We start from the raw sequence: 12,902 nt of genomic DNA, 5'->3' as shown, positions 1-12,902 counted from the left end.
GGAAGAGCCAGGGCGAATCGAGCTGCCGCTAACTGCGACGAGGCGCGCGGGGCGCGGAAGCCGTTTATCAGCCCGCGGCCGCACGTGGCGAGGCGTGGCCCGGGCTGGGGGCGGAGATCCGGGGACCAGGGGCTGGGCGGGGGCCTTTGTGCCGGGCCTGCGCAGTCCACGCTCCTGTAGCCGGCGCGAGGGAATAGATGCTGAGCCAGGGAGCTGGGTGCGGAGCTCAGCAAGGGGCCCACGGGTCGCGAGCAAGGGAAGAAGAGCTGGGGCTGGGAGGGGAAGACTCTCCTCACTGGGGTGCTGTCACCACACCCGCCCACAGCTGAGAAGCAACTCGGCCTGCAAATCTGGAGATCTCCTTCCACCTGCGAGTGCTGCCTTTGCCTCCTCAGGAGAAAAGGAGAAAAGGTATCGGTATTCGTAGCATGAAAGGTGAACGAGTTGGACAGTGAGAAAATAAATTTTTTAAAGATAATTTTTTTCTTTTCTTGAGCAGAGCGAGTGGAATTTGAAGCGCTTTACCCAGTCAGGTGTTGCACTTTTATGTCATAATTACTTCTCACTTTCAAATCCCAGCTGGCTTTTTTCCAGTCTAAATTCAGTCTAAAACCACATATAAAAGAATGTGTTGCTGCAGTTAGGGTTGATGCAGCTGAAGAAGGTAATGTAAAACCAAATAATCAGAGGATTTCCCCCTTTTTTGAAATTATTTTAATTTTTAGTGCCTCAGCTTTCATAAGAACTTACATGTGCGGAATGGTTCTATAAATATAATTGATACCTTTTATGTAAGATATTTCAAAATGTACGTGGAGACGCACACATAAAATACATCTTCCCTTCTAGCCTATACTCTGAGAGCAGGGATTTTGATTACTAACCTTTGTGCCTCTGTACCAAGCTCATAGATGATCAATAAAATTTGATCAGTGAATGAAAAACCACCCTCAGAATGGAGCATAGTAGAGACAGAGTACTCTAAGAATCAGATCAATAAAAATTGTGTAGAATTTCTAATCAAGAACATAGGAAATATTTTGATAAAGCTGGAATTTTTTAAATAAATTTATTTATTTTATTTTTGGCTGCGTTGGGTCTTCGTTGCTGCATGCGGACTTTTCTCTAGTTGCGATGAGCCGGGACTACCCTTTGTTGCGTGCATGGGCTTCTCACTGCGGTGGCTTCTCTTGTTGCGGAGCACGGGCTCTAGGCATGTGGGCTTCAGTAGTTGTGGCACGTGAGCTCAGTAGTTGTGGCTCCCGTGACCTAGAGCACAGGCTCAGTAGTTGTGGTGCATGGGCTTAGTTGCTCCGCTGCATGTGGGATCTTCCCAGACCAGGGCTTGAACCCATGTCCCCTTCATTGGCAGGTGGATTCTTAACCACTGCGCCACCAGGGAAGCCCAAAGCTGGAATTTTATATAATGGTTATACTGATATATAATTAATCTAATGATTTATGTTAAGTGAGATAGCCTGTCAAAAATGTTTAGCATAATACCTGCTTAGTAGCTCAAATATTAGCTCTTATATACTGATATATAATTAATCTAATGATTTATGTTAAGTGAGATAGCCTATCAAAAATGTTTAGCATAATACCTGCTTAGTAGCTCAAATATTAGCTCTTAGTTTTGTTATTAGACAAATATGGACCAAATTGTGTCTGCCCCTCCCCCAAAATTCATATGCTGGAACCCTAATCCATGTAACTGGTGTCCTTATAAGAAGAGAGAAACACCAGGGATACCTGTGCACAGAGAAAAAGGCCATTTGAGGACACAGTGAGAAAGTGGCCATCTTTAAGCCAAGGAGAAGGGCCTCAGGAGAAAACAGACCTTCTGACACCTTGATCTGGGATTTCCAGCCTCCAGAACTGTGAGAAAATAAATTTCTGTTTTTTCAGGGATTCAGTCTATGGTATGTTGCTATGGAAGCCCTAGGAGGCTAAAATATATGCTTATAAACAATCTCATCATATGTGGTAGGTGGAATTCTGAGATGGTCCCCAAAATCTCCACCCTCTCCAGTTATGCAAACATTAATCTAGGTGCTGCTGTGAAGGGATTTTGCAGGTCTAATTAAGGACCCTAATCAGTCAACTTTAAAAAGAGAGACATTAACCTGAGTGAGCCTGACCTAATCACCTAATCAGGCGAGCCCTTAAAAGGAACTGGGCTCTTCCTGGGGAGAAAGATTCAGAGCTAGAGAAAGAATTACCATGAGGGAGATTCTCCATTGCTGCTTTGGAGATGGATGGGGTTATGTTGCAAGGAAGGTGGGTGACTTGGAGGAGCTGAGAGTGGCCCATAGTTGACACCAGCAAGGAAAGCAAGACCTCAGTCCTGTAGCTGCAAGGATCTGAATTTGGCCAAGAACAAAGAAAGGAGGCCTTAAAAGGAGCTCAGCCTGGCCACTACCTTCATTTCAGCCTTGTAAGCTCTGAGCAGAGAACCCAGTCAGATGGTGCTCAGACTTACAACCTATACAGCTGTGATCTTATAAATAGGTGTTTTGGGTTTTTTTTACATCTTTATTAGCATATAATTGCTTTACAATGGTGTGTTAGTTTCTGCTTTATAACAAAGTGAATCAGTTATACATATACATACGTTCCCATATCTCCTCCCTCTTGCGTCTCCCTCCCTCCCACCCTCCCTATCGCACCCATCGAGGTTGTCACAAAGCACCGAGCTGATCTCCCTGTGCTATGTGGCTGCTTCCCACTAGCTATCTATTTTATGTTTGGTAGTGTATATATGTCTATGCCACTCTCTCACTTTGTCACAGCTTACCCTTCCCCCTCCCCATATCCTCAAGTCCATTCTTTAGTAGGTCTGTGTCTTTGTCCCATCTTACCCCTAGGTTCTTCATAACGTTTTTTTTTCTTAGATTCCATATATATGTGTTAGCATACGGTATTTGTCTTTCTCTTTCTGACTTACTTCACTCTGTATGACAGACTCTAGGTCCATCCACCTCACTACAAATAATTCAGTTTCGTTTCTTTTTATGGCTGAGTAATATTCCATTGTATATATGTGCCACATCTTCTTTATCCATTCATCCGATGATGGACACTTCAGTTGTTTCCATCTCCTGGCTATTGTAAATAGAGCTGCATGAACATTTTGGTACATGACTCTTTTTGAATTATGGTTTTCTCAGGGTATATGCCCAGTAGTGGGATTGCTGGGTCATATGGTAGTTCTATTTGTAGTTTTTTAAGGAACCTCCATACTGTTCTCCATAGTGGCTGTACCAATTCACATTCCCACCAGCAGTGAAAGAGTGTTCCCTTTTCTCCACACCCGCTCCAGCATTTATTGTTTCTAGATTTTTAGATGATGGCCATTCTGACTGGAGTGAGATGATATCTCATTGTAGTTGTTTTTGCGGTACGCGGGCCCCTCACTGTTGTGGCCTCTCCCATTGTGGAACACAGGCTCCGGACACACAGGCTCAGCGGCCATGGCTCACGGGCCCAGCCGCTCCGTGGCATGTAGAATCTTCCTGGACTGGGGCATGAACCCATGTCCCCTGCATCAGCAGGCGGACTCTCAACCACTGCGCCACCAGGGAAGCCCTCATTGTAGTTTTGATTTGCATTTCTCTAATGATTAGTGATGTTGAGCATCCTTTCATGTGTTTGTTGGCAATCTGTACATCTTCTTTGGAGAAATGACTATTTAGGTCTTCTGCCCATTTTTGGATTGGGTTGTTTGTTTTTTTGTTATTGAGCTGCATAAGCTGCTTATAAAGTTTGGAGATTAATCCTTTGTCAGTAGCTTCATTTGCAAATATTTTCTCCCATTCTGAGGGTTGTCTTTTGGTCTTGTTTATGGTCTCCTTTGCTGTGCAAACCTTGAAGTTTCATTAGGTCCCATTTGTTTATTTTTGTTTTTATTTTCATTTCTCTAGGAGGTGGGTCAAATAGGACCTTGCTGTGATTTATGTCATAGAGTGTTCTGCCTATGTTTTCCTCTAAGAGTTTGATAGTTTCTGGCCTTACATTTAGGTCTTTAATCCATTTTGAGCTTATTTTTGTGTATGGTGTTAGGGAGTGATCTAATCTCATACTTTTACATGTACCTGTCCAGTTTTCCCAGCACCACTTATTGAAGAGGCTGTCCTTTCTCCACTGTACATTCCTACCTCCTTTATCAAAGATAAGGTGACCATATGCGCCTGGGTTTATCTCTGGGCTTTCTATCCTGTTCCATTGATCTATCTTTCTGTTTTTGTGTAGCTTTGTAGTATAGTCTGAAGTCAGGAAGCCTGATTCCTCCAGTTCCTTTTTTCGTTCTCAAGATTGCTTTGGCTATTCGGGGCCTTTTGTGTTTCCATACAAATTGTGAAATTTTTTGTTCTAGTTCTGTGAAAAATGCCAGTGGTAGTTTGATAGGGATTGCATTGAATCTGTAGATTGCTTTGGGTAGTAGAGTCATTTTCACAATGTTGCTTCTTCCATTCCAAGAACATGGTATATCTCTCCATCTATTTGTATCATCTTTAATTTCTTTCATCAGTGTCTTATAATTTTCTGCATACAGGTCTTTTGTCTCCTTAGGTAGATTTATTCCTAGATATTTTATTCTTTTTGTTGCAATGGTAAATGGGAGTGTTTTCTTGATTTCACTTTCAGATTTTTCATCCTTAGTGTATAGGAAAGCCAGAGATTTCTGTGCATTAATTTTGTATCCTGCTACTTTACCAAATTCATTGATTAGCTCTAGTTGTTTTCTGGTAACATCTTTAGGATTCTCTATGTATAGTATCATGTCATCTGCAAAGAGTGACAGCTTTACTTCTTCTTTTCCGATTTGGATTCGTTTTATTTCCTTTTCTTCTCTGATTGCTGTGGCTATAACTTCCAAAACTATGTTGAATAAGAGTGGTGAGAGTGGGCAATCTTGTCTTGTTCCTGATCTTAGTGGAAATGCTTTCAGTTTTTCACCATTGAGGACGATGTTGGCTGTGGGTTTGTCATATATGGCCTTTATTATGTTGAGGAAAGTTCCCTCTATGCCTACTTTCTGGAGGGTTTTTATCATAAATGGGTGTTGACTTTTGTCAAAAGCTTTCTCTGCATCTATTGGGATGATCATATGGTTTTTCTCCTTCAATTTTTTAATATGGTGTATCACGTTGATTGATTTGCATATATTGAAGAATCCTTGCATTCCTGGAATAAACCCCACTTGATCATGGTGTATGATCCTTTTAATGTGCTGTTGGATTCTGTTTGCTAGTATTTTGTTGAGGATTTTTGCATCTATGTTCATCAGTGATATTGGCCTGTAGTTTTCTTTCTTTGTGACATCCTTGTCTGGTTTTGGTATCAGGGTGATGGTGGCCTCCTAGAATGAGTTTGGGAGTGTTCCTCCCCTGCTATATTTTGGAAGAGTTTGAGAAGGATAGGTGTTAGCCCTTCTCTAAATGTTTGATAGAATTCGCCTGTGAAGCCATCTGGTCCTGGGCTTTTGTTTGTTGGAAGATTTTTAATCACAGTTTCAATTTCAGTGCTTGTGGTTGGTCTGTTCATATTTTCTATTTCTTCCTGATTCAGTCTTGGCAGTTTGTGCATTTCTAAGAATTTGTCCATTTCTTCCAGGTTGTCCATTTTATTGGCATAGAGTTGCTTGTAGTAATCTCTCATGATCTTTTTTATTTCTGTAGTGTCAGTTGTTACTTCTCCGTTTTCATTTCTAATTCTATTGATTTGAGTCTTCTCCCTTTTTTCCTTGATTAGTCTGGCTAATGGTTTATCAATTTTGTTTATCTTCTCAAAGATAAGCTTTTAGTTTTATTGATGTTTGCTCTCGTTTCCTTCATTTCTTTTTCATTTGTTTCTGATCTGATCTTTATGATTTGTTTCCTTCTGCTAACTTTGTGGTTTTTTTGTTCTTCTTTCTCTAATTGCTTTTGGTGCAAGGTTAGGTTGTTTATTCGAGATGTTTCCTGTTTCTTAAGGTAGGATTGTATTGCTATAAACTTCCCTCTTAGAACTGCTTTTGCTGCATCCCATAGGTTTTGGGTCGTCGTGTCTCCATTGTCATTTGTTTCTAGGTATTTTTTGATTTCCTCTTTGATTTCTTCAGTGATCACTTCGTTATTAAGTAGTGTATTGTTTAGCCTCCATGTGTTTGTATTTTTTACAGATCTTTTCCTGTAATTGATATCTAGTCTCATAGCATTGTGGTCAGAAAAGATACTTCATAAAATTTCAATTTTCTTAAATTTACCAAGGATTGATTTGTGACCCAAGATATGATCTGTCCTGGAGAATGTTCCATGAGCACTTGAGAAAAATGTGTATTCTGTTGTTTTTGGATGGAATGTCCTGTAAATATCAATTAAGTCCACCTTGTTTAATGTATCATTTAAAGCTGTGTTTCCTTATTTGTTTTCTTTTCTTTTTTTGTGGTACGTGGGCTTCTCACTGTTGTGGGCTCTCCCATTGCGGAGCACAGGCTCCGGACGCGCAGGCTCAGCGGCCATGGCTCACGGGCCCAGCCGCTCTGTGGCAAGAGGGATCTTCCCGGACTGGGGCACGAACCCGTGTCCCCTGCATTGGCAGGCAGACTCTCAAGCACTGTGCCACCAGGGAAGCCCTTATTTTCATTTTGGATGATCTGTCCATTGGTGAAAGTGGGGTGTTAAAGTCCCCTACTATGAATGTGTTAGTGTCAATTTCCCCTTTTATGGCTGTTAGTATTTGCCTTATGTATTGAGGTGCTCCTATGTTGGGTGCATAAATATTTACAATTGTTATATCTTCTTGGATCAATCCCTTGATCATTATGTAGTGTTCTTCTTTGTCTCTTCTAATAGTCTTTATTTTATAGTCTATTTTGTCTGATATGAGAATTGCTACTCCAGCTCTCTTTTGGTTTCCGTTCGCATGGAATATCTTTTTCCATCCCCTACCTTTCAGTCTGTATGTGTCTCTAGGTCTGAAGTGGGTCTCTTGTAGACAGCATATATATGGGTTTTGTTTTTGTATCCATTCAGCCAATCTGTGTCTTTTGGTGGGAGCATTTAGTCCATTTACATTTAAGGTAATTATCGATATGTATGTTCCTATTCCCATTTTCTTAATTGTTTTGGGTTTGTTATTGTAGGTCTTTTCCTTCTCTTGTGTTTCTTGACTAGAGAAGTTCCTTTAGCATTTGTTGTGAAGCTGCTTTGGTGGTGCTGAACTCTCTCAGCTTTTGCTTGTCTGTAAAGGTTTTAATTTCTCCATCAAATCTGAATGAGATCCTTGCTGGGTAGAGTAATCTTGGTTGCAGGTTTTTCTCCTTCATCATTTTAAATATGTGCTGCCACTTCCTTCTGGCTTGCAGAGTTTCTGCTGAAAGATCAGCTGTTAACCTTATGGGGATTCCCTTGTGTGTTATTTGTTGTTTTTCCCTTGCTGCTTTTAATATGTTTTCTTTGTATTTAATTTTTGACAGTTTGATTAATATGTGTCTTGGTGTGTTTCTCCTTGGATTTATCCTGTATGGGACTCTCTGTGCTTCCTGGAGTTGATTAACTATTTCCTTTCCCATATTAGGGAACTTCTCAACTATAATCTCTTCAAATATTTTCTCAGTCCCTTTCTTTTTCTCTTCTTCTTCTGGAACCCCTATAATTCGAATGTTGGTGCGTTTAATGTTGTTCCAGAGATCTCTGAGACTGTCCTCAGTTCTTTTCATTCTTTATTCTTTATTCTGCTCTGCAGTAGTTATTTCCACTATTTTATCTTCCAGGTCACTTATCCGTTCTTCTGCCTCAGTTATTCTGCTATTGATCCCTTCTAGAGTATTTTTAATTTCATTTATTGTGTTGTTCATCGTTGCTAGTTGCATCTTTAGTTCTTCTAGGTCCTTGTTAACTGTTTCTTGCATTTTGTCTATTCTATTTCCAAGATTTTGGATCATCTTTACTACCATTATTCTGAATTCTTTTTCAGGTAGACTGCCTATTTCCTCTTCATTTGTTAGGTCTGGTGGGTTTTTATCTTGCTCCTTCATCTGCTGTGTGTTTCTCTGTCTTCTCATTTTGCTTATCTTACTGTGTTTGGGGTCTCCTTTTTGAAGGCTGCAGGTTCATAGTTCCCGTTGTTTTTGGTGTCTGTTCTCAGTGGCTAAAGTTGGTTCAGTGAGTTTTGTAGGCTTCCTGGTGGAGGGGACTAGTGCCTGTGTTCTGGTGGATGAGGCTGGATCTTGTCTTTCTGGTGGGCAGGTCCATGTGTGATGGTGTGTTTTGGGGTGTCTGTGGACTTATTATGATTTTAGGCAGGCTCTCTGCTAATGGGTGGGGTTGTGTTCCTGTCTTGCTAGTTGTTTGTCATAGGGTGTCCAGCACTGTAGCTTGCTGGTCGTTGAGTGAAGCTGGGTGCTGGTGTTGAGATGGAGATCTCTGGGAGATTTTCACCATTTGATATTATGTGGAGCTTGGAGGTCTCTTGTGGACCAGTGTCCTGAAGTTGGCTCTCCCACCTCAGAGGCACAGCCCTGATGCCTGGCTGGAGCACCAAGAGCCTTATCCACACGGCTCAGAATAAAAGGGAGGAAAAGAAGGAAGGGAGGGAGGGAGGGAGGGAGGGAGGGAGGGAGGGAGGGAGGGAGGGAGGGAGGGAGGGAGGGAGGGAGGGAGGGAGGGAGGGAGGGAGGGAGGGAGGGAGGGAGGGAGGGAGGGAGGGAGGGAGGAAGGAAGGAAGGAAAGAAAGAAAGGAAGGAGATAAAATAAAATAAGGTAAAATAAAATTATTAAAATAAAAAATAATTATTAAGAAAGACATTTTTTAAAAAAGAAAAACAAAACAGACGTATAGAACACTAGGACAAATGGTGAAAGCAAAGCTATACAGACAAAATCTCACACAGAAGCATACACATACACACTCACAAAAAGAGGAAAAGGGGAGAAAATCTTGTTCTCAAAGTCCACCTCCTCAATTTGGGATGATTCATTGTATATTCATGTATTCCACAGATGTAGGGTACATCAAGTTGATTGTGGAGCTTTAATCCGCTGCTCCTGAGGCTGCTGGGAGAGATTTCCCTTTCTCTTCTTTGTTCACACAGCTCCCAGGGCTCAGGTTTGGATTTGGCCCCACCTCTGCGTGTAGGTTGCTGGAGGTCGTCTGTTCTTCGCTGAGACAGGACGGGGTTAATGGAGCAGCTGCTTCGGGGGCTCTGGCTCACTCACGCCGTGGGGAGGGAGAGGTGCGTATACGGGGCAAGCCTGCGGCGGCAGAGGCTGGCAGGACGTTGCACCAGCCTGAGGCGCGCCGTGTGTTCTCCCGTTTAAATTGTCCCTGGATCCCTGGACCCTGGCAGCGGCGGCCTGCACAGGCTCCCTGGAAGGGAGGTGTGGATAGTGACCTGTGCTCACACACAGGCTTCTTGGTGGCAGGAGCAGCAGCCTTAGCGTCTCATGCCCGTCTCTGGGGTCCGCGCTGATAGCCGTGGCTCGCGCCTGTCTCTGGAGCTCCTTTAAGCAGCGCTCTTAATCCCCTTCCTCGTGCACCGAGAAACAAAGAGGGAAGAAAAAATCTCTTGCCTCTTCGGCAGGTCCAGACTTTTTCCCGGCCTCCCTCCCGGCTAGCCGTGGTGCACTAACCCCCTACAGGCTGTGTTCACGCTGCCAACCCCAGTCCTCTCCCTGCGCTCGAGCTTCAGCTCTCAGCCCTGCCCAACCTGGCAGGTGAGCAGACAAGCCTCTTGGGCTGGTGAGTGCCGGTCGGCACCAACCTTCTGTGCGTGAATCTCACCACTTTGCTCTCCGCACCCCAGTGTCTGCGCTCTCCTTTGCAGCCCCGAAGCTTCTCCCTTCCGCTACCCGCAGTCTCCGCCCGTGAAGGGGCTTCCTAGTGTGTGGAAACCTTTCCTCCTACACAGGTCCCTCTCACTGGTGCAGGTCTCCTCCCTATTCTTTTGTCTCTGTTTATTCTTTTTTCTTTTGCCCTACCCAGGTACGTCGGGGAGTTTCTTGCCTTTTGAGAGGTCTGAGGTCTTCTGCCAGCATTCAGTAGGTGTTCTGTAGGAGTTGGTCCACGTGTAGATGTATTTCTGGTGTATCTGTGGGGAGGAAGGTGATCTCCGCGTCTTACTCTTCTGCCATCTTCCCCCCTCCCCCAGGAACCTTCTAGGTGTGGTTTTAAGACATCAAACTTGTGGTAATTTGTTACTAAGAAATAGGAAATGCATACGTCATAAGTTATGAATAAGAATTAGGGACACAGATTTGCAGTGATCTGAAGGGCAAATGATAAGGCAAATAAATAAAATGTGATGAATTCTAATTTTGAAGTTATTTTCAAATAAAAAGTTTCAAAATACAAGATGAGTGACTTTTGTGGATGTTTTCAGCTTTGGTAAGAGTTAATTTATTCAGAATCTTAAATTGTTCTGTTTCTGAGAATCAAAGATTGGTATGGTTTGGTTGAATAATAATTAATTGCTGGCATTCACTGAACTCTTACTATGGGCCAAACGCTATTATAAGTATTTCAAATCTATGAACTCACTTAAACATCACAGTAACCATGTGAGGTAAGTACTGTTTTATCCCCGTTTTACAGTTTAGCATACTGAGGTACAGAGAGGTTAAGTAACTTGTCCCAGGTCACTCAGCTCCTATTCAGAATATCTAACTCTGGAGCCATATGCTATGTATTGTGTCCCCCCTCAAAGACTACATATGCCATTTCAAATTAGTAGTTTGTTTTCATTTGAACTGCACTTGTTAATCTGTTTTGATTCTGAGGTTTTTTATTTATTTGTGCTTCAGAATATGTAATATTTTGTACTTTGGCAAAAAAAAAAAAAACAGAACAAAACACACACACACAAAAACCCTACTGTATCCAAACATTTTAATTCCTTATTTCTTAATTTACTATTGTAAAGATTAAATGAGTTGAATGGGAGTATGTGTAAATTTTTATCAAGGACTTTGCACAAATAAAGTATTGTTTTTAATGTCTTTAAGAGAGTAATGCCAAGACTTAGATGGACCATGTCAATGATCATGAAGACTCTTTAAGAGAGATCAACTCTATGAAAAAAAGACTTTCAACTCTTATTTTAAGAGGCCCTGTCCCTCATCATAGAAAATATTAAAAAGAACTCACATCTCACATTAAATGTAATTTGTATGTAACTACTTAATAGTTGAATTACTGTGACTAGTTGATATGTCACATTTTGTAGACATTTAATCAAATATACTAGTTTCAGTTTTGAACTTTAAAAACTTTGGAGCCAACAGATTTTTCTCAGCTTTCAAACTATTTACTTATTTATTTATGGGTGTGTTGGGTCTTCGTTTCTGTGCGAGGGCTTTCTCTAGTTGCGGAAAGCGGGGGCCACTATTTATCGCAGTGCGCTGGCCTCTCACTGTCGCGGCCTCTCTTGTTGCAGAGCACAGGCTCCAGGCGCACAGGCTCAGTAGTTGTGGCTCACGGGCCTAGTTGCTCCGCGGCATGTGGGATCTTCCCAGACCAGGGCTTGAACCCGTGTCCCCTGCATTGGCAGGCAGACTCTCAACTACTGCGCCACCAGGGAAGCCCTCAAACAATTTTTTTTTTTAATTGGCCTTTGAAAAGCTTGTAGGCCCTAGGCACTGGGCCTTAGTCTCTAAAATGCGATCACGCTGCTATAAAATGGAGATGGAACTTCACTGTTGAAGGACTATTAGGAAACATTGTTTCACTAGGGGGTGCTCTTTCCTCTCCGTGAAGGGAATTTCTTCTCATTTGGGGAGCAAACAAGCTTCTGGAGTGAGTACAAAGCGGTCCATGCATCCCCTCGATGTTAAAATAAAAAGTGAATATTTCTCTGTGTCAGAAGACCAGGGGGTACTTCCAAAAATAATTGGGATTAGGGAATTCCCTGGTGGTCCAGTGGTTAGGACTCTGAGCTTTCACAGGTTCAATCCCTGGTCAGGGAGCTAAGATCCCACAAGCCCCGGGGTGCGGCCAAAAAAAAAAAAAAAATTAGGATTAGTCACTGTACCAATCAATGCAAATATACTTGTACATATTTATACAAGGAGATTCAAATTTGTCAATGGCTAACCCAACTGAAAGTGCTTGTAGAGTAATCTACATTCGTACTTCCTTGATAGGTGCTGTATGTGAGGGGCAATTTTGCTGCCTAGGAATAAGCCGAAAAGCAAGAGCTTGCGTTAATGTGATTAGGTTTCTTGAGGCCATGTTAAGAGAGAACATTTTTTAATCTGGTGGCAATTTTGCTAGATGCAGCCTTCTCTTTCTTTTAGGAGCTCTGGACATTCATTGTGATGAATCTCTACATTGAGCTGTCAGTTCTCCTGACAGGGGTTTTATATACAACAATAGGTAGGCTGATTTGAGCATTGCTTGAAGGTCTTGTCTAGATCAAAATTTGATGAATTCTTGTCCTTTCAGTAATTATTTGAAATAAAAATATCCCGCAATAACTCATCCTTCGCCTTTTCAGTGGATACGGAGCATGAACGTCAACATCTGGGAAGGAACCTGTGTTAGGACTTAATCGAGGAGGCTCTGAAGCACAGTCACAAATAACCCTCTTAGCCACCATAGCCTTGGCTCACCAATCGCAGAACGTTGAAAATCTCGAATGCTAATGGTACCACAGTGCCTCCCCGATAATGCCACTGCTTTCCTTCTCAGGTGGTACTGTGTTCTGCCTGTAAAGAAGATTTGCAGTGTTTTAATTTTCCCAGGAAAATGGCTCAATTTCATGTAAAATTAAAGAGAAAAGTTAAAATTTCACGAGTTCTTTTCTCTTTGATTAATCCCCATTATTTTCTTTCTGTAGGTACCATCAGAGAGTTTCTACAATAAGGAATACATTATTTTTTAAAGCATATAAATAGGAAGTGTTATTTATGAGCACAACTTTG

This window comes from Lagenorhynchus albirostris, chromosome 1 (genome assembly GCF_949774975.1).
Source record: "Lagenorhynchus albirostris chromosome 1, mLagAlb1.1, whole genome shotgun sequence".
Lineage (NCBI taxonomy): Eukaryota > Metazoa > Chordata > Mammalia > Artiodactyla > Delphinidae > Lagenorhynchus > Lagenorhynchus albirostris.
This window is presented reverse-complemented; position numbering follows the sequence as displayed.